The 25816-nt window shown below is 33.1% G+C and overlaps 1 protein-coding gene across 1 annotated transcript in view; it reads left to right on the forward strand.

The window, feature by feature from the left end:
• LOC118735543 (centaurin-gamma-1A) overlaps window positions 1-25816 on the forward strand; it is a 387419-nt gene that overhangs the window by 112660 nt on the left and 248943 nt on the right. The gene's annotated exons all lie outside the window — the stretch shown is intronic.

Genomic DNA, 25816 nt, shown 5'->3' on the forward strand with positions numbered 1-25816 from the left:
TATCTCCTACGTCGTACTATTTAATTTTGTGGCTGATACATTTTGTGCTTATCAGTATTGTCCCCGCATTGTCGCACTTCACGCATGCTGGCATTATTTTCATTCATTACACAAATCACCGATTGGCCACCCTTTAGCGTATTTCATCGTTCTCTATCTCTTAAAAGGGGTACTCACAGTCGTTGAACCCTTTTCAACTAGAAACAGTTGGGAAATGTGTTTTATTATTTCCCTTCCCTACTTCGATAACCATTGTCCGTATTTTTTTACATATGTGTGCGCCTGTCACTCACACTCCCTCAACCTGTCTGTCTTTAAATCCTCAACAATCAACCAGCGCCAATAATTCGCATAGCGTATTTGCTGCAGCCACTTACTTATCAGCGCCAGTGTTCCGTGAACCCTTCGGCGGCGAAGAAAATGTATGCGGGAATTCGCACACATGTCCAACATTTCCAATACAAAGCGAAATTGCAAAGTGGAAGTGGAAAATAAAAAATTAAAAAAAAAACAGGGGAAAACAGACCAGAAAAATCCCTGCCATATTGTCAAAAGGGTGGCGCTAGTGAAAAAAGTAGGTGACATAAAAGAAAATAATATAGGAAAGGTTTGTCGTTGAGTGCTTTTTTTTTGGCTAACTTTTTATGGTTTTATTTTATTGTACTCTTGTTAAACACAAATACAATTTCCTAAACATTTTCAGAAGTGCTTTCCGCACACGTCTTTGATAACTTCTGACACGTGTTTCAGATGATTTTCGTATTCGTTTCTCGTATAACAATAGGGGTATTCTCGAAGTCTTGTACGATGCACGGATTGCACGAAATGCAAAAATAGTATTCCAAATTTCGAAGAGTATGAGAGCACCCTATTGCAAAGTGGTAGCATGCATGGGTAGCAAGGAGCGAAATTATGTATCAACTACAATAACAAGAAACAGCAAAAAAAAATGAAGTGAGCGAGATGAGAGGAATGAGAGAAATATGCAGCAATTCCAATAACAAAACAACTAGCACAGGGTCGCATTTATTTTGCTATGCTATTTTGCAAAATATATACATGGGTTTCGACGTTGCATATTTTGCAGCGATAGGAAATGTTGTTTCTCATGTATTTTGTTGTTGTGTGTTTGCAAGTTATGCAATCCATGCAATCCGTGCTACGTGCAATGGCTTTGCAAGATTTGGAGAATACCCCTAATGAGATTTGAAATGTTTTCATGAGCAAAAAAACTTGGGTGGCATAAAAAAATACTCGCTCATACGATATCTACACGGATTAATGTATAATTTTAGAAGCTTCTGCAGCTTTTTTGACATATGTATGTATGTAGTTCTATAATTATACGCGCTTGCGATGATTTCTCCCTTAAAAAGTTACCCTGCAGTAAAATTCAGAGACAGTCTGTTAAAGCGCTAGTTCCGCCCTACACATTTCAGAACTATCTCTGAACTAGTGCAAAACGGCTGCAGAGAGGGACAGTTCAAACTTTTGGTGTGCTAGTTGAGCTCTGTTGAAAAGTAAATGCACAAATTCTCACCTCTCGTGCAATACTCAAATAGCTCAGCGGGAAGACCTCCGACTCTAACATCGTTGGTCGCGAGTTCAAATCGCGGTTGAGGCAGTTGTGATTTTTTGATTTAATATATTCAAATTGTTGAGTGCCGCTTAAAAATTGAAGAGAATTGAAGAGAAAATGATCAAATTTAATATAAATAAAATAAAAGTATAAAAAAAGAAATAAAATGTAATCTGTAAAAGAACAGAAAAAAATAAAAATAAAAAAATCGATACACTTAATTAAAATTTTTTTATAAAAAAGTTATTGCCGTAGGTCTGTCCGAAATGGAAACAGTTCTTCAGAAAAGAAAAAATATCCAGTAATCCAGTTTTAAAATTTTTTCTCATAAAAAACTTATTGTCCCAGAACTGTCGAAAATGGAACCAGTTCAGAACTAGTTCGAAAGTTCTGCATAGGTGGCGATTTCCACTTCGCAGGACATCGCCATTTAAAAAGAGACTGTTGAAAGCATTGCGTTAGGATAGATCGAGAACCAGTACCGCCTCTTAAAGAGCTAGTTCTGCGTCTTTCTGATTTACTTAGTCTCTTTTTAGTTAACATTTTATTTTTTTTTCCAAAAATTTTATTTCGCTTGAGGCCGTTTTTAATGAGAAATTAATGTGAATAAACAACAATAGTTCAAAAATGGTAGAAGTTGTAGCTGCTATTTCGGATTCTTCATCCCGATCGCTGGGATATGAACCAGAGACTTCGGACTGCAAAGCCAGTGGTCTACCCATTGAGCCACATAAGTTTGCCACATAAACTGCTATTGCTTCTTCCCCTTTTTTAACCGACTTCCAAAAAAGGAGGAGGTTATCACTTCGTCGGAATATTTTTGATTTAATTTTTTAAAATTTTTATTTTTTTATGTATGTTACCGCATAACTTTGGACCACGTCAACCGATTTCGATAATTCTCAGAGCTGGTCCCATACTAATCTGGTTTAGATCCGATCATTGGATCGTGAAAAAATTAACGGTACTCCTAAATTTTTATATGTGAATTGAAGTCGGTTTTGTTTTTTGCTTAAAAATTACGTGTTATGATAAAAGATCGTTGATAAAAGTTTCATCTCAATCAGAGAGGAAAAAATATACCACTCATAAAAAATTTCGATTTTGAACAAAAACTCCAAAATTGTTTATGGTAATTACACCTATTCCTAAAGGGTCTATCCTATGGCGGCTATAGAATTTTAAACCTGTTTGTTTACCTTGTGCCAATGTCAAATGTAATGGCAACCTATCTCATTTGACAGACACTTGACACCTATCCTTGCGCGCGTTGTTGCACTTGACACTTGACGCTTAAAATTTTTTAATTAATTAATTCATCCCAACGGTTTTTACCCTCCTTTCCCGCCCAACCGACACGAGGGGTGCAGTCCGCATGACGTATGTAACTTTTTATTTTATTTTATTTTATTTTATATTTGGTGCCGAGTCGTGGAAACCGGAGTTTTTTAAGTGTTGAGATCTAAAACTATTCAGATATTCTAGTATAGGTCTAACTAAAGTGGTAAAACGAGCTTTTGTAACATAAGGATCTTTGAACTCTTTTGACTATCGCTTACAAATGCAAAAACTCCTTTGGCTTTATTTGACTGTAACATTAATATGAAGGTTGAAATTGAGTTTGGAATCCATTGTGATACCAAGATCGACAATATTGGATACCTGCTCCAGATTATAATTTGATATTGAATAAACAGCTGGTTGAACAGCCCTCCGAGAGAAACACATAACTTTACATTTTTGAAGGTTTAGTGGCATATAGTTTGCATTACACCAACTAACCACGTTGCTCAGATCCGCTTGTAACAAAGACCTTTCTTCGATACGCGTTATTTTTTTTATCTCCAAACCATTGAACCGAACCGAAACCCCTGCAAAAAGAGCAAAAAAAACCGCTTTGACGAACCAATCCAAAAGTGCAAAAATGGTTCGAACCGCTAAACCGAACCGTCCAAATATTTCGCCCGATTCACGTCCCTGGTAGACGATAGTTTAAATAAATTTACATGCATACATATATTAGAGCGGGTCAATTAGTATGGGTTTTTTTTTACTATGCGAGTTTAGCATAGTATTCAGCGTGGCATTCTAAGCAAATTTTCCCAGGAAATCATGGGTCTTAAATCAATAGTAAAAAAATTTTACCCGCTCTAATGTATATGTATTACCTACCGTAGATGGGAAAAGAGGTTTACACGGTCAAAACTATCACATTCTTGATTTAAGAATATGGGACTTTTCATTAAAATAATCTGAATTTAGCAAATTCAATAAAAATTCCTTTAAAATGACTGTAAAATAGAAAATTTTCAATTAAAATGAGCTTAATTTGTTTACCAACAGACATTTTGTTTTTAATTTTCATTGAACAAGCAAAAGCACAACATATTTGGTAAACAAAACGGTAGTATACACGTAGGCGTCTACCCGCCTAACGCCAGCATATGCGCATATTTGCAAATATGTCGCGCTAAATCAATTTCGATTCAATTCAATCCGCTTATGCGTTTATTTTTGTGCAAATAATTAAAACTGTACCGTTGAGCGCTGATGGCATACCAAAAAAAGTAAAGGTATGTACAGTTGTCTACAAAATAATAGGAGTGCGTTGTTTTGACCAGTTTTGGCTATTGCTCTTTTGTTTATTTATTGTTTTTTTTTTTGTATTAAAGTCTAGCTGGTTATACAACAAACACCATACAAATTCAGATTTCAAACTTTGTACAAGAATCAGTGGCGGATGCAGCGGGGGGATTTTGGGGGTTAAGCTACGTGTTAGTCAGTGGCGGACCCACGGGAGATGTTTTAATATGGCGCATATGTATGTATAATATGGCGTCTATGTATTAAAACACCCCCGTGGGTCCACCGCTGACTAACACGTAGCTTAACCCCCAAAACCCCCCCCCGCTGGATCCGCCACTGACAAGAATTATAAAAATTTCACAAATATTCAATCAAATTTCAAAGTTGTTAATCAGATTCTTTAGAAAAATTGTGGTATGCAGTTTTGTAGCCCATTTAATTCTAGTTTAATGAAGTGAAAATTTCAAGCATATAAAAGAAAATTGTCGAACATACTTAGTATGGAAAAAACGTGAAACACCTTCAACAAAAAAAAAATTCTCAAAAATCAACGGAATTTTTTAGCAACTTGAAACTTGCACTTTATTGCGCTAGAATTAAATGGGTTAAAAAACTGCATACCACATTCTTTTCTAAAGATTCTGATTAGGTGAAAATTTCCGAAATTTTATAATGTTTGTACTAAGTTTGGAAACTGAATTTATATGGGGCTTGTTGTATAGCTAGCTAGACTTTTATAAAAAAAAATAATATACATATAAAAAAGAAAACGCATAGAGCTAAAACTGATAAAAATTACGCACTCCTATTATTTTGTGGACAACTGTACATATGTAAATCCCGCTGAAACGAATGCGTATTTTAATTATGCATGGCTGGTGAGCAACGCCTGTGCTTATGCAATATAAAAATGCATTTCAAGCGAAAAATTACAACGTACATAAGCCATCAAAGGTTGTCCAAATTTGAAAGTGCTATCAGGTTGTACGAACTGTGTGTGGTCGTTACACGGAAGGTGGTCACCGAATGGCAGACGACGTTTTTTTCGTGTCGATTGTTTGACAGCCGCCACCACGTCACAAACGATTAACGGATATTCATGTGCGCTCAACTGTTGCCGTCGCAATTTTCAAGGATGAGCGGTAAACTGAAATCAGTTGGTTTTTATGCCAGTAAATGTATGGGTATGCATGTAAATAGGCTTAAATGTTGTGGCATGTTAAGCAACCGCTCGAAAAATATGTTGTGCATATTTACTGGAATTAACGCTTTTTGTAACTTGGAAAGGGTTGGCGGTTGTGTTTTGGGGTTGGGGGGGGGATGGCGTGCTTATTAAGTTACATATGTACCTGGCACCCAGTTTTAATTTGAGAGAGCGCGAAATATTAGTCGCTATCTCTGGTCTGCTCTGCTTTTATTTGTATACTGCTCAGCCATATCGCTTTTTTTGTTTTTGTCTATTTTTCATGTCTCCCCTTTAAATCGCTTTTTCCAAATTTAATTACTGCATAAATTTTAGTGTCAGTTCAGCTATAATGGGCACAATTAATATTAGACAATATACATTACATGCATGCAGCGATTTCATGTCGTTTTGCAGGCGCCATACTTCTCTCTGTGTGGTCGCAATGGCGTGAGTCTTCAATCCGAGCTTAAATTTAGCTGATTGTATATATTGTATGGTAACAGAATCTATAGTTTTCTTGTTGTTTTCGTTTCTTGTTTCATTCTTATCGGCGTTAATTTCTAATGAAAATATTCTATAGTTTTAATGCTAAATAATTGGGGCATGCGATGATTTATTGAAATCGGAAGCTTCAGTAGAGTTCGGAGATGAGATATCGTAACTCACGAGTTTTGAGGGCTTGATGTGAAAAAAGCTTTTGTTTGGAAACTAACAAGGCGATTCTGGCCACTGTGTTTCAACTAAAAGATGAAAGTCTTCCGTAAGACAATTGTCAATTCTGGCAACAATCTTGAAAGCTCTTTACTGTCTTCCGAAAGATCTGCTAACGAGGATAACTTAGCGTTATGCTGTTCGCCTTTTAGATACACATACATTTTTAAAAACGAAATTAAATAAAATAATAATAAAATACATAAAATAAATAAACATGTAATGAAAAATTAAATGCAATTAAAAAATTTTTTTGTTTTCGTAAAAACAAAATCTAAACAGTAAATTAGAAAATGAAGAAAATGAAATTATAAAGAAGACAATAGCACCCAAAAATTAAAAAATAAAAATAAATTTAAAGCAAAATCTAAAAACTTAAAGAATAAATTTAAAAAAAAAACAAAAAAATGAAATACGATCCTAAGAATTGAATGAAATTAAAAATAAATTTTTTCTCTCTTTATAAAAATACATTCCAAAAACTTCATTAGAAAAAGAAAATAATTAAATAGATAAAAGAAATTAGTACCTAAATATTAAAATAAAAAATATTTTCAATTTTAAAACAATATCTAAAAATTAAAAGAATATTATATAAAAAAATATAATAAAATAAAATTAATTAGATTAAAAAAAGAAAAATAAATAATATAAGTTTCTAAAAATAAAAAAAAACTTTTTTTTAAACAATAAAATCTAAAAATTTAAAGAAAATTTAACTAAACAAAAGAAAAAAAATTTATTCAAACAAGATAAAAATAAGATAAGTTCTTAAACATTAAATGAAATTGAAGTCTTTTTTTCAAAAAAATAGCATCAAAAGTATAAAATCTAAAAATTAAATAAAAACAAAAAATCGAAATAAAAAAATAAAATAAATTTCATTACCCCAGGTCTCGAACTCCGATCTCTCGAATGGAACGCTTGTACTCTGCCTACTCTGCTTTTGCGACTGTTAGATCGACTCGAGCAAAATGATATACATACATACAAGTGCTTTCTCTCAAAATAAATTTGCACCTCGAGTGGTGAATGCATGAGACAGCTTTTTTTCTAAAAATTTTGTGCTAGAATAACAAAAATCTTTCGAACTACCTGGTCATATGTGAAAGACTTTGCACTGGCTTAGCCAGAATTGCCCTGTAAAATTTTCAGTTTGTAGTACAAAGAAAAGTAAATACTAACACGTAAACGGAATTGACATTGCTTTCGATAACTAATATAAATCATTGTCGATAACTAGTTTTATAACTATGCCCATACATGTAATTAGAAGTAATTATACTGTTGATAAATGTAAAACTAAATTTGTTGATAATTATAGTGATTATGAAAACAATTATAATATGTATAACAATAACCATATAAATTTTGATAAATAATAACAATCGATATCGAAACCTATTTCGATAATAATATCGATATATGTTTTGATAATGATGCCGAAAAATATACAGCCTGTAATAAAAGCGTTTAGAATAACGATAACAATATAGATAACAGTATTTATTATTTCTAATACGAATCGATATCGATAAATATTTAGGCAACGATATTGATGCATGTATGGTCCAAAAAAGGTGTCCACATATAAATATAGCAATGTTGATAAATATCGACTATTGCATAGATAAATGTTTCGATTACAATATCGATAAACTTGTCAAATAAAATATCAATACAAAATATGAACTCGGGATGTCATTAATATAAAAAGCGTCTTTGCAAAAAACATTAACACTTTGATAATCATAAACCCATCTCTAGAAAACTGTTATATTATTATTATGCAGGTGTTGACTGTAAAAAAATAAAATTTTTAATATTCGTTGTTTATTTATCCTTTTTATATTAAATTTTTTTTTAATTTTAATTTTAATTTGCTTTTAATTAATTAATTTTTTTTTTGTTAGTTAATTTTTTTTAATAAATTATTCTTAAATTTTTTTTCTGTTAATTTTTTTTTACTGGTTTAAGATTTTTATAAATAATTCTTAGCAAATTTTTTTAAATAAATTTTTTAATTAATTTGCTTTATTTTGTGTTTATTTTCTTATACACTTTTACTTTTTTCAGTGTTAATTTATATCTTAATATTTTTTTGAATATTTTTTAAGCTCTCATAGGGTTTTGCCACATAAAGTCAGATTCAAACGTGAGGTTATTTTTTTATATATGTACATTAGGGTGCCTCGCCAAAAAAAACTGACGGTTTTGCCAACGGAGCTATAAAAAATTATATTTTAAGATTTCTGCCGAAATATTTCGGAAAAATATTAAGACTTTCGTAGACTAGACCGATTTGAAAATACCTAAAAAAAAAATTATGATTTTGATTCCGTTTATACAATTTTTAAACATTTTTATGCAAACTTTTTAAGCGTGGGCTCTTCTATCAACTGAGGTGAATTTTTAGAAGAAAAAAATATATATGTATAAGTTTTAATTACAAGGAACTAGATTTTGGGAGATATTTTCAAATAGGCCTAGCCCACGTAAATCTTAATATTTTTCCGAAATATTTTGGCGGAAAATATAAATAAATCTTATATTTTCGATGAAAAAACAGTAGCAATTTTTTTTTTGCATGGAGAGTGATGCACGCTTATGTGCATACATTTGTAGATAAATATTTAAATTATTTTCATTTTTGAAGAAAGTCCATTAATACGATATTGTTTTTTTAACTTAATCTATTTCATAAAATTAACTTTTTCTCTCTTCTCATTGCAGGTATGTTAATTTCAAAATTAATATGTTATCGACACGATATCTGCAGGTAATTACTATTATACAAATACACCATCACTTTACACTCGACCACAGTTGCCATAATTTAATTGCTGTCTGTTTGTGGGCGGTCTACCGCTAAATGTGACATAAACACAACACTAAGTAAATATTTTATTACAAATGCAATGCTGGTCTATTTCGAATTTTGCCATAAACAATCACATAATTTCCATAAAGCAATACTCTGTAAATTTGGAAAACCTCAGCCATTTACGCTAGCGCTGGCTACGTAGCAATTAATGCAGCTAGCAAATTCACAAATGCCAATATTTTAACAATTTTCAATTGTTTTATGTAGTCATTGTTTCCATTTGACCGCGACTATTTCGAATGCACATACATATGTATGTATGTGTGTATGCACTATATTAGTTGTAGGTACAATCTGAGTATTGTATGTTGTAACAATTGAAACAGCAACAAAACTCTGCAACAAGCGCACCTAAAAACGCAGTCACTCCACAGCAACAGCGATAAATGCAAACTACTGTTTTGATTGCACCCATCTGCTCCAATCTCTCCCTCTTCTGTTCCCGTACAAACATAAATGATCTGTGTTTACTTATTTGCGACATCGTCCTGCTGCTGCATGTCCTTTTGGCCAAGATAGCATCCACGCCAACAGTTATGTATACTCTGTGCATCCTTTGTTGATTTTAGCTACAATTGCAATTCGAACTGCGGTTCGAATTGAATTTCCAGCTTAAATTTGTCGGCGTTTGCTTGGTTGGGTGGTAGATTCGTTTGATAGTTTGGTTAGTACCTCTCGGCTGTAGACGGTTTCAGTTAACCATATTTTGTCTCTGCTTATTATTTGGTAAATTTACATTTGCCACTCGCCAATCGCCACACCTAACAAGGCTAATATTAGCATTGTACTACCAGAGCCGTTTACTAGGTTCCAGTGTGACGCGAGCACGTTCTACGCTATCTGCTTTAGTTGATTATTTATTCTAGTGTAAGAGCTGCGAATACAACAAGCACCGTAAGGCAGGCAACACTTTGTTCGATTTGCTTGCCTCTGATCAATACTGCCTTTGTTCGAGGGAGAATTTATCAAGAGACACTGCGAAAAATTGTTGAAAATATTAGGCATAAATTTAGATTGAAAATGCAGCGTTTGAGTTCGCATTTTTCAGAGTGCTCTGGATCTATTTCTGAAAGGAGATCGAGGGCTGTACTATTGTGCTCTTGGCGTAAGGATATGAGGATGAAATTGTAGATCTGTCGGGCATTTATAAGGAAAATAGAGATCTGCATTAATCTACTTTGGTTCAAATTTTTAAATCTTTAGTTTGTGGGTTTATCTTTTCAGGTGAGTTGCTACAAAATGGAATTCGTTATTTTTCGGCAATCGCCGTTATTTTGGGCGCTGTGCAAATTTGTTCGGAGATTTTAAGATTTTTTTGGAACTTTTAAAAAAATTTGGAAACTTTTTAGAATTGTTTCAGAACTTTTTAGAATTATTTCGAAATTTCCCAACGTTGTTCTAAACACTTCAGAATTATTCAGGGGGTTTTCGCGCATTTCAGATTTTTGCACAATTATTCGGCACTTCTCGGAATTCTTCGGAACTTTTCAGAATTGTTTCGGAACTTTTCAGAATTTTCCAAAAAGCCGCAGAAAATATCTCAGAGTTTTTCGTGAATTTTCAGAATTTTTTATGGCCTCGGAATTTTTTGGAACTTCCCAGATTTTTTCGGAACTTCTCAGAACTTTTCAGATTTTTTCGGAACACTTTAGAATTTTTCGCAATCTTCCAGAATTTCCCGGAATTTTTCGAAACTTCTCAGATTTTTCGAAGGTTGTCAAATTTTTTCAGAACTAGTCAGCATTTTTTGGAACTTCTCCGAATTTGTATAACTTTTTAGATCTTTTCGAAGCTTTTCATATTTTTTCGTAACTTTTCAGAGTTTTTAAGAATTTCTCGGAACTTCTCGGAATTTTGTAGAACTTGTCAGAATTTTTCGGAACTTCTAAGATTTTTGAGAACTTCATAGAATTTTTCGGAACTTGTTCGATTTTTCGGAGGTTTCAAATTTGTTAGGAACTAGTATTACCTTTAAGCTGTGCTGGTAGTTTTTTCAGAACTTTTTAAATTTTTTTCGAAACTTTTCCCATTTTTTAGAAGCTTTACAGATTTTTTCGGAACTAAGCAGGACTTTTTCAATTTTTTCGGAATGTTTACCATTTTTTCGCAATTTTCACATATTTGGGACGTTTCAAAATTTTTCGGAAACGTTCAGATTTTTTTCTGATTTTTTGAAAGCTTTGAGCTTCTTGTAATCATTTCAGTATTTCTGCATGTGCTAAAATCTGTACTCTTTTCCCCATGATTCATCTCAGTGCTTGTTAGCGCTCGCTATGGTTGCCGTGTACATTTTATTACGATTTATGTTACATTTTGCACACCGTTTTTTGAATTCATTCAGTGGCTGGCAGCTAAAGCCAACATAAACAATGCACACACACACAGTTGCACATTTATGGTCTACAAAATGCGCTCATGGCACTTCCGTTGCTCTGACGCGAGTCACCTCTGCAATAACGTTGGCTAACAAGCTGCTGCTTCTACTGCCTTGATTTGTGATTTAGTTCGTTACTTGGCTGATGCGATTGTACGAGTGGAGCAGCAAAGAGGCACGTGATTGCCGATGGTCAAATAATACAAACTTGCTCATGTATATTTGTATATGTACATGTATGTAACTAGGCGGCAATTGTAGCTGTTAACAACAAAGGCGCAATCAAATGTCGTGCATTTATATATACGAATATGTACAGGTAGCTATGACCATTGCTGCTGGCGTATCGATCACATGGCTTTGTCAACGGCCGATGGGCAGCAAGGAGTTTTGCCAGTTTGCTGCTGCATTTGAACTGTTTGTTTCATTCATCCGGTTTTAACTGCAACATGTACTAGCAATTGTATGTGCGTATGTAACAGCATACATTTGTATGTTTCCCCTTGTTGTTTCCTTCTCCCCTGCTATTCACCTCCTCGTTCTTGCCATCTTTTTTTGCAGGTATTGTTTGTTAATCAGATTTACACATGGGATATCGGCTTATGGCAAGCATTGGTTATGCGCCTAAAAGTATGCATTTGTTTACTTTAAGCCGTACCATAGGCAGTGTTTTGCGAATTCGCCATAAAATATGATTTGCCTCACTGCAATACGCCGTCTGCAGCAAGTATTTGTTTATTTATAGCTGAGCAGAGGCATTTGAAGTGGTACAATTGTTGTTTTCAAAGTTGCTATTGATTCGAAAATTGGTGTGGTGGGCGTTTGTTTTTATTATTATTTGGCGATTGGTATTTCGAACTGTTGAGAATTTTTCGTAGATATAGCGACGAACAAAAGTATTGGCACAGTGAATTTTTCGCAATATGTATATGCAAAGTTCTTTACTAAATTTTTTTGATAATTTTTTATAAAAATATAGCTTATACTTCACTAAAAAAACATAAAAAAAGAAGCTTTAAACTTTGTGTAAAACTCAGGAAAATTTAACAAATTTGCATACTAATTTGCAACTTTCTATTCAGATTTTTTAGAAAAATTCTAAGTATGCAGTTCTATGGCCCATTCAATTTTAGTATAACAAAGTGCAAATTTAAAGTTACTAGAAAATCGCGTTGATTTTTGGCAATTTTTTTCGCGCAGATATGGAGAAAATGAGCAATACCTTCCACTAAAGAAATTGCGAAAAATCCACATAAATTTTGAATAAAAGTGTATAGTTTTAATGAAACTTTGTTGATTTCTTTGGGTATGCTGTTTTATAGCTCATTAGTCTACTAGGTGCCGCGGAAGTCATATTAAGAATATATATTATCTGCTTATATGAAAAGGAGTAACTAAAAAAATTTTTGCCGATAGGTGGCGCACGAGTCGAGGTATTTGGAAACACGTATTTATGGTCCGATTTCATAATATTTTAAAAATTGTAAGACACACTGATTTCTGGATCGTTGTTATGGGGTCGAAATCAATGTGAGATAGTATTTTTAGTTTTTGGTTTTGGTGAGCAAATAACTGATGTATTTCGGCGACAAGCCATCTTTAGTAGTAGCTTTTTTTTAGAAGTTTGACAATAGATGGCGGGAATTAGTTCTAGAATGCATAAGTTTGGACTCTCAATTCTAAACGATCCAGGTATTTTCTTAGAGTTAAGCGTCTAGTAATACTGCTATTTAGTGGGCGCAATTTTTAGTAATATTCAAGAAAGTAATAGATTTAACGCCTCAAATTATGCAATGCATTTTCAACTAGAACTTTCTTAAAGTCGAAGTTTGTGCTTTTAACAATCAAACTTTTAACAATGCTTTCGTTCAAGTTAGCACAGTATGATTTCCAGTTTAACAAATAAATTAAAGTGCCTAAAAGTATGCACCACATATTTAGATAAAATTTAAAAGGTTCCACAATACACAACCTCCTGCCCTATTGGAAGCACACACAACCAGGATGAGAATCTTTAAAATGCACTCGTAAAAAATCCGCTATATAATTTCGAAAAAGATTTTTTTTAATATATCAAAAAATATTTTTAAAATTAGAACAAACGCTTGAGAGTATGAGACAAATTTTTTGAATTAAAGACCATTTATCTTAAGCGCTTTACCATCATTGTTATTTGCGAGAAATAAAAATTGAAGATAAGCGCTTAAAAGTATGCCAACATTTTTTTAAGTATCAAAGCGCCCGGATATATAGTACACATTTTCATAGAATGTAAAGGGTGTACCTAAAAGTAAGGGCTTAAAAACTATAAAACAAATTTGAGTTTCTACATACATAAATTGTAAGTCTAAGGAAAATTAGCGCTGAAAAGTATGCAACACATTTTTGAAAGCTCCAAAGTTTTAGGTTTGTTAAGCATTTAATATGGAAAAATCTGTGTAGTGTAATTGGCACAGACGCCAAAAAGTATGAAAATTATTCATAACTATTAAGAACTAAGCTCCTATAACTAAACGCTTCAGTGTAAAGTTGCGCTTGGCTAATTCAATGATTTTCTCACTTTATCAAATAAACCCTTATTATCACTACGCTGTCTCAAATATGTACTATCTATGCATCCTTTAAATAAAATATCACCTACTTATTTATGATTTCCATACTTTCTTAAGTGCCCCTAAGTACACTAGTCTTCCTGCAATTTATACCACTTTATTATGCCATTTGAATTACTTTTATTCAGCGCTTAGTTTGCTTCATCATTTTTACCACTTAAATCTCGTATCTTCCATTCGATGCACTCTCACATAATCCCATTTATCTTCACTACAATTTACGCCGCATTTAAATGAAATATCGTCTATGAGCATAACCTCAATAACAGCGATACTCCGTGGAGTATATGCAACACTGCATTGCCTCGAGCTTTCCTAAAGCAACGCTGTCCGTAGACGCACACACAAACAAACCTTTACCACGTAGTCGTAGTCGTGCCCCTTTTTTCTGCTGCACTACTTACTCTCAAGTATGCCTTATACTCAGCCCGTTTTAGTAAACAAGTAAACAGTAGAAGTACAAGTTTAATAAATTTTATACCATTTTTCTTATTCGCACTCAACACTTGTACATAAGTGCGCGCACACACGCAGCCGAGAGTGCTCGAACATGCTCTTGCGTGTTTCCTGTTCGTACCTAAGCCAACCCCGCTCGCCTGCGCACATCTGTCTACATAAATCTCTGCCTTTCCTTTGTTGACAACTCCTTTTGCCTTCGCCACCTTTCGCCTTGCACTTGTATATTTATTTGTTTTGCTTTGCATGGGTGTGTGTGTGTGTGTGTGTGTGGTGTGAGTGCATGCTTTTAGGCGCACTACTAAATACAAATTACACTCGAATGTAAGTGCTTTCGCTTTGCGCACTAACAATCGAAAAAAGGGCAAAAATAAAAGTATGTAAATGTAAATAAATGAAAATGAAATGCGACGGAGGAAGTTGGCTTACAAGTGGAGTTACCTCGCGGAAATGTATTGTAGCTACAGATTTGTTAGCGGCGCGACGCGTTCACGCAAATGTAAGAATACAGGCCGCCGATATGAGTAGTGGCGCGCGCTTTTAAGACTCTTCCCTTCCCGCTAGCCAATTTTTCTGCTTTGTAAGTTGTGATTAATTGAATTTTCATTGTCGCATACGGCGTTTAAGGGCGGTGGGTAATTCCCGTTTCGTAAACTATGCGTTCACTCTCAATCGCTGCCTGCTCAATTGTCTGCCAGAATGTCTGTCTGTGTCTGTCTATTAATTAAATTGCAATTTAAATGTTGTAAAACATCCATTTAAGTTGTTGTTTGGGAAGCAATTGCGTCAGCAATTGGAAAAGCTTGCTGCAACTCGAAAGTTTTGAAGTAATTGATTTATGACCCTTTGTGTAAATCGATTTTTTTCCATTACAATTTCATTTAATTATACAAATACTTCCTCGTTGAGGAGTTTGTTGATTGTTGTGCGTATTTTATGGTGATTTCATTTCTTGCAAAAAATGTTGCCCTTGCACGGTGCAAAATGTGTTTGATGTTACACTCAACCCTGTAAAAGGGCAGGTTTTTGCCCTCTTGTCCTTGTCCAGCTCAGGCATTGCATAATATTATCGTTTTAAGTAACCATCTGATTTTCAGGGCAAATATCTCCCCTGACAAAGCTTCACAGGGCAGAAAATGTGCCTTTTTTGCCATACAACAGTGTGATATTTTAAAAAACGAACAAAAGTTTTCTCACCGTGAGCCCTTATGTTAGAATCGAACACGAAAAGAGAAGGGGGCAATCAAAATGCGACATTTTTTGGTAGAATCGAAATCAACATTAGTAATGCAAATAAATTACTTGTGTTGCTGCTTTTTTTGGGATTTAATGTGCGAAATGTTTAATGAAATATCTCTAAACTGAAACCATAATTTGGAGGGATTTTATAAAATATTTCTTGAGTACATTAGGCTGGGTCGCGAAAACATTTTTTTATTGACAACACCTAGTTAGAAAGCTACTTTGATAGGATATTAGTGTCTTACAATTTTTTGTAAACATTTTTGTTTTGATAGCTTACATTGCAAGACTTTAGGCATCATAAAAATTTCTGCTTTATGGGGAGCGATCCGGTCTAGTGCGCACCTGGCTTAGAGTACATACTCTCTCACTCTTATCTTTGTAATAGATACAGTTTCTTAGTGACTAAAATCCGATAAGGTTCTTGGTCGACCATCCGTGACGAGGAGTCAAACTATTCCGGAGTTGCCTCTACTTATGCTGCATGTTACGAATGTAGAGAGTACATTTCAATTAATCCCTTAAATCCACGTGCCATCCGCAACGTGCTTATAAGAGGTGAACTGCTGATACCTGTCCCCCTTTGATTGTAGTAGTCCTGCTTAGGAGTGCACAGTTCCAAAACAAAGCCAGTTCCAAAATGTCCAACTGGTTGCATGGCTATCCATCATTTGCCGGAAAGATAGGGCAGGCACACCGTTCCACGGTTTGTCACATGGAAGGAGGCAAATATGAAGGAAATGGCGGTTATAGAGACACTTCATCGCATTATCCTTCTCAATTATTATTGTTATTTTTTTTTGTTTCGAGCAGAATTTTTATAAAAATTTTGGGTATACCGTTTTATAGCGAATGGAGAATTTTAGTATGTATAACCAATAATATAACCAATAATGTGCAGTTGTAAATTCCCGTTAATATTTACAAAATTGTTTGCCGTCGGTCTTTTGTGGTTTCTTTTTTCATTTAACAATTGCCATTTATAAAAGCTGTTGTTGATTTTTTTTTTAAACTTTATTTTGCGAAAAATCAAAGTGTGTAATTAGTAATTACATACCTGTACATTTCAGTCCCAATTTGAATAAGATTCTCGACGTTGCTAACCACCTCTTCACATGCGCACTCACTTCAGCTCTTCCAACATCCCTCTCTCTGCGGCCCAAACCTGTCGGATCAGGACTTTTTTAGGCAAAGTAGTCATGGAACTTTTAGGCTGTATAAATATGGCGTTGAAGCTTCTCATCACATAAGAGCACTTCAAATTCCTCGAATACTTGGATGTTCTTAAATCCACAGATTATGAATCAACCCAAAAAGGATCTTCAAACATGTACTACCCTCAGTTGTACGGCTTTGTCATTGAAATACTCTACAGCGCCTCGAAGTATGCCACATGCCACATGGCGTACATTAATCACAACCTCTCAAATTTCGCTTGCAGCATGCAACTAAGCATTTGTCTGTGCAAATGTGATCCATTGTTGAAGCCGTTTTATACAGAATTTTTTGCTATAAAAAACCACTGACTGCACTTATGTGCACGCATCACCACAATCACGACAGCAGCGTCTTGGCAGGCAAGGCATTACAAATGTAACTCATTTTAACCTGTGTCATGTGGCTTGTGACATTAGGTTTGTATAGTAACTTCTCCAGTAAAACATTGCAGCGAGAGCGTAAAAGCAAAATAGAGCGTAAAATTGAGAAGAAGAGAAAACTAGCAGAGAAAGTTAATGAACACAAAACTAGCAAAAACTTGCAAGTGAACAGTCGTTGCACTGTTTTGACATTCTGCTGTAAACATTTTACTATTTATAAATCAGTCTTAAACTCTGCTTTACGCACAAGCACTTACACAGTCACAATATTTTGATTTAAACTCCTTTTACTTTTGTTTGTGCTAAACCAATTCAACAAATGGCGGCTTTTGGCATTTATTCTTCTTCTTCTTCAGCTAGCTAATTTCTGCTAGTAAAAATTTCACTAGCAAGAATTTGCAGCTCTCCCGTGTTGTTACGCTCTCGATTCAGTGCTCTCTTGCAAATTTTTGCAAATTTTTTGGGTTATCATACGCTTTTCCAGTAAAAATTTACAGGTTCCAGTACAAATTAGTACTGACTATTGGTTACTATACAAACCTATTCATATACATACATACATATATACTTATGTATGTATGTACATATGTATATACATACTTTTGTATATGGCTGTGTGCATGCACTCAAAACAATCAAACGACATAATTGACTGTGGCCGGAAGTACAATTGTTTGCATTGGGTTAGTTACGCGCTGCCTTGCGCTACTTTTGCCTTTGTTGTTGGCTCGTCTGTTGTTGCGGTTAGTAGTGGGGCCGTGGCTAAAAAAGAGGTGGTGGTGCTGTTGGTGTATCATTTGTTTGACGATGTCATTGTCAGCGATAGTGATTGCTGCTTATGCTGTAATGTTGTTTTTGTACGCATTGATGTGGCTGTCATTATGGGCCAGCATGAATAGACAAAGACTACATAGACTCTTGCCAGCGACGGCTGTCTCCACAAGCGTTGTCATTAGCGTGGAGGTTGCCAACTTACTACCCCACACTGGCAACATATTGATGTTTACTGTTTACTGTTTTATGCATGTATGTATGCTTGTTTGTTGGTGTTAACATAAAATGATTGCTGAAAGTCTACAACCCTTTCGTGCATCCCTTCCTTCGCTACAGCGTAAACATTAACTCATTGGCAGCTTTGGAGTTGAGCTGGGTATGAGTGATTGGAGCTTTTGTTTGAATTGACATGTGCTTGCTTCTTAGTGTATGTGCTAATTTATACTTATGTACGTATGTGTAAGAGAACACATTTGGGCGCGCATAACGCTCCACTAAGGTTAACCGGGCAATTCCCTCTAATATAGTAAAAAGGTTTTTCATCAGACAAATGAAACGCTCGGTAGGTAGCTCGAAAGACTTTTGCTATTCTAGAGCCAAAGTCTTAGAAAAAAAGCTCTCTCATTCACCACTCATGGTGAAAAGCTACATATTTTAAGAGAAAGAACTTGAACTTGAACTAAATGATATAAGTTGACCTCGCTCTAACAGCCGCAATGGTCGGGCGAGCAAAGCACATTATTCGGGAGATCCGAATTTAATTCCTCGGCCAGTGGAGCTTTTTTTATTTATTTTTTTTTTTGTTTACATTGTTTTCGTTTTTACTAAAATTTTTCTATTTCATTTTTAAAAAAGGAAAATATATTTCGTCTATTTGATTTAATAACTTTTTAAATACTTGATTTTCTTTATTGGTTTAATTTTCTTCTGGTTTTTAAATTTTATTGTTCAAACAAGAAAAAGTATATATTTTTAAAATTTCATTTAATTATAAGAATTTTATTTTATTTATTTCTGCTTTTTTATTTAATTTGTTTTTCTTTTGCTTACTTCATTTTCTTATAATTTTTGTGTTTTATTGTTTTAGAAGGACAAATATATTTGTTTTATTTCATTTAATTTTTAGGGACTTATTCTATTTTTTTATTTTTTAGCTTACTTTTCTATAATTTTATTCAAAAAAGAAAAAACTTGTTTAAATTTCATATAATTTTTAGATTTTTTTTTCTTTTTTTAATGTAATTTGTTTTTCTTTGGTTAATTTAATTTTCTTATAATTTTTGTATGTAATTGTTTTAAAAGGAGAAATATGTATTTTTGTTTTGTTTCATTTAGTTTTTAGGGACTTATTTTATTATTTTATTTTTTAGTTTTATTTTCTTTAAATTTTTAAATTTGATTTAAAAAAGAAAATATTTTTTTAAACTAATATTTTATTTGCGTATTCTTTTCTTAATTTAATTTTTTTTAATTTAATTTAATTTTTATATTTGACTGATTAAAACGCAAAGTATATTTTTTTTGTTCCTTTTAATTTTTATGATCTTATTTTATTTGTTTGCCTTTTTTAATTTATTTTTCTTTTAATTTAATTGTTTAAAAAATAAAAATATATATATTGTTAATTTTACTAACTTTCTTCTTTTTTGATTAAATTTCTCTCTTTTTTTAATTTAATTTTTAGATTTTATTGTTTTAAAAAGATTTTCTTTTCGTAATTACATTTAGATTTTAAAAATATTTATATTTATTTTCATCTTATACATTTTTATTTTTTTATTTTTTCTTTTATTTTCTAGTTTTTGTTGTTTTAAAAAGAAAGTTTTTAAGTTTAAAAGGTGAACAGCATAACGCAAAGACCTCCGCGTTACCAGATCTTTCAATTAGTCTTTCGAAAGACAGTAATGAACTTTCAAGATACATAGTTGCAAGAATTGACAGTTGTCTTACCAAAGACTTTTGTCTTACGAAAGATTGTGGTGAGTTGAAAGACAACTGCTAGAATTGCCCTGTAAAATAATGTATAGTACAACTCATTCGCTTTCTTCTACCCTCCAACTCATCATCATCTTAAAAGCAAGGGGTTAATAAGAAGCGAAGTGAAGTTTCACCTAAAGTGATTGCCGTCAACTAAGCAATCATCTTAGTTTAGCACCTAAATGAAGCACCTTCATGAAGCTCAGCGCGAGTACTATCTATGTACATACATAAGAGTGGGTGTGCAGCTGTTGGGTAGAAATCATGAATTGAAACTCGAATGGCAGGCAGCCTATGTTCAACATCATTTCGCGCATAATTTAATATGCAAATGTAATTTACAAGTACGTATATAGGTAGTACAGCGCCTAAGTGTAGGCTTCCTACAGTGAATGTCTGTTTGTTTTTGTTCAAACTCGATGTTTAATAGTCTTCATGCCTGCGTGCTTACTTGCCTGTTTGACTGCCTGCCTGCCTGTTTGCCTCCCCACTTGCTTGTCAAACTGACAAACTTAATCAGCCCATAGCAGCGTGGCGTGAAAACTTGGCTGTACTTTGATGTTTCAGCACACTTACGAATTTGCATAAAATTTTATGAACGCTTTTAACCCATTTGCTCAGGGAAAATCTCACATTTCGTACATATGGTGGCTTATAAAAAATGTAAAAGGTGCTTTTAAGTGCCTATAAATATGTATGCTTGTATGTTGCGCCTTCGTTTATGCTTTGATTGATATTTTCCTTAAAAGCAATAGTAACTTCAATGCTTTAACTCTTTCAAGGCCAATGTAAAGCATTTTTTCCAAAGAGTTATTCTACTTATATGGAAACTTGTTTATTTAATATCAACATTTTCTATATGAAAAATAACTACTTTTCAGCGTACTTTCGAAATCATCCCTTATTAGGAGTATATTCAGCGCCAAGAATTATGCGGCATTTAGTTTCAAAAAATGTTCACTTCAGGTAAAAAGGTCACTTAACTCCGAGATTCTGGATGATTTTAAAACAAATTCAATTTTACGTCAAGTGGGTCACTCATACTTACTTTCGAAGTGCGAATGGGTTTTCACGATGCACTTCTAATGCCAGAAATACTCTTGGATGCGTTGTTCTTGCACTGAGAGAAATCACGATTAAAAATATCTCAACACAGAACCACCTTTTTAAAATCATCGTTAACCCGTAAACCAGCGAGGGCCACATCATGGAACAAAAGTATCGTCGTTGTTGTTTTTGTTGTTGGGACTGTTGAGAAAATATTGTCAAAATGTTACACAAAACTTCTTCCATTTTTGCATTTATAATTTGTTTACCGTTTTACAACTTCAGCTCGCGAGAAAGTTTTTCGTTTGCCGTAAACTAACACCAGAGATTGAACTTTTTCTCGGTGATAAATTTCGCTGTTCAAGAAGAATTCCTAACACTTTTACTGGAGGTTCCAGTAATTTCCATATTAAAGTATTTAAAAAAAAAACTGGAACTATTTATCAGATATTTCAATAATTACTAAACTGATATATTATACAGTGGTGGAAATAATTATAGCCGCAGCACATTTTGAAAAGGTTTAACATATTATTTTTTGTTTGATTATTTAATTTTGGTTATTTTGTTATAAAAATATAGTTCATTCTTTAACAAATAGTTCATTCGTTTTCAAACTCTGTGCTATATTTAAAAAAAATCAACAAATTTTCGTAAAAATTTCGAGTTTTTTAATTAGATTCCCTAGAAATATTCTGAGTATGCACTTTTGTAGCCCATTGAATTCTAGTAGAATAAAGTACAAGTTTCAATTGGCTAAAAATTACGGTTGATTTGTTGATTTTTTTTTTGTCCCATTTGCTTCCATATAACGAATACACACAATTTATTTTTGTATGGAAGAAAACTCAGAATCTTTCTAGAAAATCGAATTAAAAAAGCTCGAACTTTTTATGAGAGTTTGTTGGATTTTTTTTTAAATATTACACTAAACTTCCAACTTGGATTTATAAGGGCTTTGTTAAAGAATGAACTATATTTTTATAAAAAAAAATTATCAAAATTAAAGAAAAAAACATTATGTTAAAACTTGTCAAAATGTGGTGCGGCTATAATTATTTCGACCAGTGTATATACGGAAATCCTAACGCAAAAGGATTATTTATTTTTAATAAACAAAATGAACAACAGAATGGACAGCTTTTAACGAAATTCGCATGCGGTACTATAAATTTGGGGTTTTCAAGTTGGAAGCCGATATAAAAAAACGATTAATTTTTTTTAAATCAGCAAGAAGTAATCCTTGGTGTGAAGTTTCAACAAATTACGACCGCTTGTATTTATATTTCTTCATTTGTGCGCGCCACTGACAGTAGCAGCGATTGTCAATACACCAAGAAAAAAAGCCAGCTAAATATTCCATTATTTGGTTATATTTAGTTACCAAAACATGAGAGAAATACCTTTAGCTGACTTCTTTCTGGGTGTATTTTTCAGTTAATTAAAAATATTTCCTGTCAAATTGAGACCGGAATTCTTTTTATTTTGATTACAATATTTTTATGCTGTGCGGAATTTTTTCCACCTTAATTGCTATATTGACTCGTCTAAACAGACGCAATAGCTGTTCTTTTTTTTTCAAATCCTTTCCAGGTATGAATAGCCTCGTAACACTTTAATCAAACTTGCTTCTCATTTATTTGTGTACAATATGTACATACATAATTTATACATACTAATTTTATCTTTCATTGAATATTTCGAGCTTATTTTTTGGTGATTCATTTTATTTTTAAACATTGCGCTTTGTTGACATTTCAGCAGACTGGCGTCTGCCGCTAGTTGCATGTTTTTTCTTTACTTTTATAGAGGATTCTCCATTTGGACATTTGCGTATGCACACATTCATCCATCCCATTACTTTGTACGCAAATAGTAGCCAAATAGTGGAATAGTAGAACAAGAAAAAGTAAATATTTTTTAAATTTTGTTGGCAAATATTCAAATTTGTGCGTTTTGCTGTTATTTTCAGTTCATATTCAGATTTAGTAGTAATTCTGCGGTGTCTATTTTTCGTGTCTGCTAAAATTTGGCTGACTCAGTAGGATGAATAAAAAAAAAAAACAACATATTTGACAGTTAGTTAATATAATTGGATTGGTGTTTTGTCTAATAAATTTTTTATTTATGCATATAAACATTAGAATGCATCACTCCCCATACAAAAAAAAAATCGATACTGTTTTTCCATTAGAATTATAAAATCTACCACCGAAAAAATATTAAGATTTATGTGATCGGGACCGATTTGAAAATACCTCCCAAAAATTTAGTTTTTTATGAATAATAGTAGTTAAAAAAAAGCTTTTTCGATTTCATGACGTTCCTCTGAACAGGCATCAAATGTGGGTACTAGCGAGTAAGACAGATTACTTCTTTAACCTTCGTTTCGTGTAAAAATGACTGAGGCGATTCCTATTTTTTCCTTTGGGTGATTGTTAAGAAATTGTAATATTTTTATTTTTTTTTAATTTTTTTTATATTTTTTTTTTTCTCTTCATTGATAATAGGACCTATTGTTAGGCTGAGCGTGACTATTATCTTTTTCAAAATTTAATTTGCGGAGCATTTTTTCAAGGGCAAGGGGATACTAGTGAAATCGCAGGAGTTGGAATTCCTCAGTGAAAAAAGATACTTGAGTAACCCAAACGGCATGTGATAGGACTGTGTAAATTTTTTCGACTATCAAAAATTTCGCCATGCTACTGAACCTCGAAAATAGGCCAAATCTGCATTTTTAGATTAAGATATTTACAAAACCTAATGTGGTAATGCAGTTCTGAATTCGAGACCCTAAAATATATTAGAAAAGCTGAAAAAGTGTTGATTAGTGTAATCAGGGAAATGTGTTCCCATAAAACCGTTGCCTATTTTTAGGTTTTTTTTTAGAGAAATTTTTGCCGATTCAAATTTAGTATAGCGTCTTCTGTTGAGTGTTTTTTGGCATTTATGTCAATACTTCAGCCCAGCAGTGGGATTCTAAAAATAGCTAAATTTTGGCAGCTTATATGATGTTGCTTATTTTAAGCCGCCCCTCTATTTTAGTTGGATGATTTTTTGAAACGAAACCTTGGCGGAGCGATTTGCAAATCATAGATTCATAAACACTAAAAAATCAAAAAAAAAAAAAATTAAGTTTTCGCTAATAAAATTTCTGGCTGCTAAATTTTTTCTCCTTTTTGACTATGTTCTTGCAGATCATTTGCCTTTCAATCAACGTAAATAAATACAACATTTAATAATTTCGTATTTTTTTAATAACAATAAGAAACAATAGATAATAGGTGCACATAAACCCTCATACAGTGACTCAAACAAATGACCACGTGTTGATTTTTTTTAAATATTCGTAATGTTTTTCGGGCTGATTTTTTTTTGTTATTTTTCTGTAAAGATACCGTCCAAGCTTTATCCAAAACCATATAAATCAGTCTCAAACCTTATACAAAATTTAGGAAAGTTCAACAAATTTTCATCGAAATTTCAACTTTTTTATCTGAATCTTTATAACAGTTTGGGCTATGCAGTTTTATAGCCCATACAATTTCAGTCTAATGAAGTGCAAGTTTCAACTAGCTAAAAAACTGCGTTGATTTTTGAGAATTTTTTATTTTTTTTTTGAAACTACTTTTTCGGTTTTTTTTTTTTAAATATAACAAGTGCAATTTGCGCAAAACGACGTTGATATTTTGAAGTTTTGTTGCTAACCGGCTCCCGCGTTTTATTTCATAAGAAATTCATGCTTGAAAAAAAGCGCAGAAATCTTTCACAAAAAAAAAAAATCCCAAAATCAACTGGATTTTTTAGCCGTTTGAAATTTGAACTTCATAAGACTAAAATTGTATCTTCTATAAAACTGCACACTCAAAAGTGTTCTAAAGAATCAAAATTAAAAGTTGAAATTTTCATCAAAATTTGTTGAATTTTCCTAAATTTTGTATAAAGTTTGATACTGTGATTTATATGGTTTTGGTTAAAGCTTGGATAGTGTTTTTATAGAAAAATAACAAAAAAATGTAGCTCTAAAAACATTACGACCATTTAAAAAAATAAATCAACACGTGGTCTGGTCATTTGTTTGAGTCACTGTATACGTGCAAAATATGCAAATTTATAAAACATGCATTGTGGCAAACATACATATCAACAAATGTATGCATTATAAATAAATAACTATGTATATGGCTGCTGCATGCTGCCGATTTAAATTTCATGGCACATTGCCAAGCGGGAATTCGAGCAACTGTGTATACGTAAATGTGTGCGCCTGTGTGTGAAACGGTATTGCTGCACTCTAAAAAGCCTAAAAATATTATACTGCATATTTGCATAAATTTTTTGCAAAGCACTAACAAAAAACAAAATAAGAACAATAACAACAACAGCAAAGAAAAATATGCAACCGACTATGACAAGAACAGCCGCATCGCATCGCATCGCATCGCATCGCATCGCGTTGCAATGATGGGTTAGATATTTATGTACATATGTAACAGTAGCAAGCTAGCGTATCCGCCGCATTGGATGTGCTTCACAACTATATGGAGTATCGTAGTTTCCATGCCTACCACTCGACATTTTTTTTCCTTTTCCACCGCTCACTTTGCGCTTAGCAATGAAAGTAGTAAAAGAGCCTGCAAAAAAAACTGAAAAAAAAACAAAATCTTAATAAACAACAATGTCATCGTCAACATTGCAGATGTTGCACGTCACTTGACAGTGCAACACAATACAAGAGGCAACTTTGAAAAGCAGTTGCGACAGCGACAAAACTGGAGCAGATTTGGAGC

This window comes from Rhagoletis pomonella, unplaced genomic scaffold (genome assembly GCF_013731165.1).
Source record: "Rhagoletis pomonella isolate Grant_MI unplaced genomic scaffold, Rhpom_1.0 Rhpom_scaffold_00003, whole genome shotgun sequence".
Taxonomy (NCBI): Eukaryota; Metazoa; Arthropoda; class Insecta; order Diptera; family Tephritidae; genus Rhagoletis; species Rhagoletis pomonella.